Source organism: Dufourea novaeangliae, unplaced genomic scaffold (assembly GCF_001272555.1).
Source record: "Dufourea novaeangliae isolate 0120121106 unplaced genomic scaffold, ASM127255v1 scaffold345, whole genome shotgun sequence".
NCBI classification, from domain to species: domain Eukaryota; kingdom Metazoa; phylum Arthropoda; class Insecta; order Hymenoptera; family Halictidae; genus Dufourea; species Dufourea novaeangliae.
In genome coordinates, this window is record NW_015374226.1 from 6860 (window position 1) to 7428 (window position 569).

A 569-nucleotide genomic window follows, 5' to 3' on the forward strand; every position below is an offset into this window, starting at 1 on the left:
AAATGCCTTATGCACACCTCGAAGTCCTGGGGTAGGACTCCGAGGTAGTGTGGGACTCGCACCCACTAAAACCCCTACGACAGCTTTCTCGGGCGGAACCGGTGGTGGCGGGATCTCTAGCGAACACACCGCCACCACCGCACCTGTGCTCCTCGAGGATTCACCTCGAGGAGCCCGTTCCGTGGAGGCGATCGAACGCCCCCCAAGGGTGACCTATACCCAGGTCACCCCCCCTTCTCCACTCCGCCGGTGCCAGAGGACTGTACCGTGACACCGGCCCCACCCCGGGCCGCTTTGGATGCAGTTGGGTACCCCACCCCAACTACATCAGCGGCTCCGGCAGGCGAACGTGTGTGCGGAGCTGGGAGCTACCAAGGCATACGCCCCGGCTCCCCACGTCTCCGCACACACGCGCCCGCCTAACCCCCGACAGGTCCAGCCTGCCCCGACGCGTGCGCGGAGCGAGGAGCTATAAAGGCCTAAGCCCCAGCTCCCCATGTCCGTGCACGCGCCCGCCCCACCCGCGCAGGCCCAGCCTGCGAGGAGAGCGAGGCGGGACGCCTACGGAG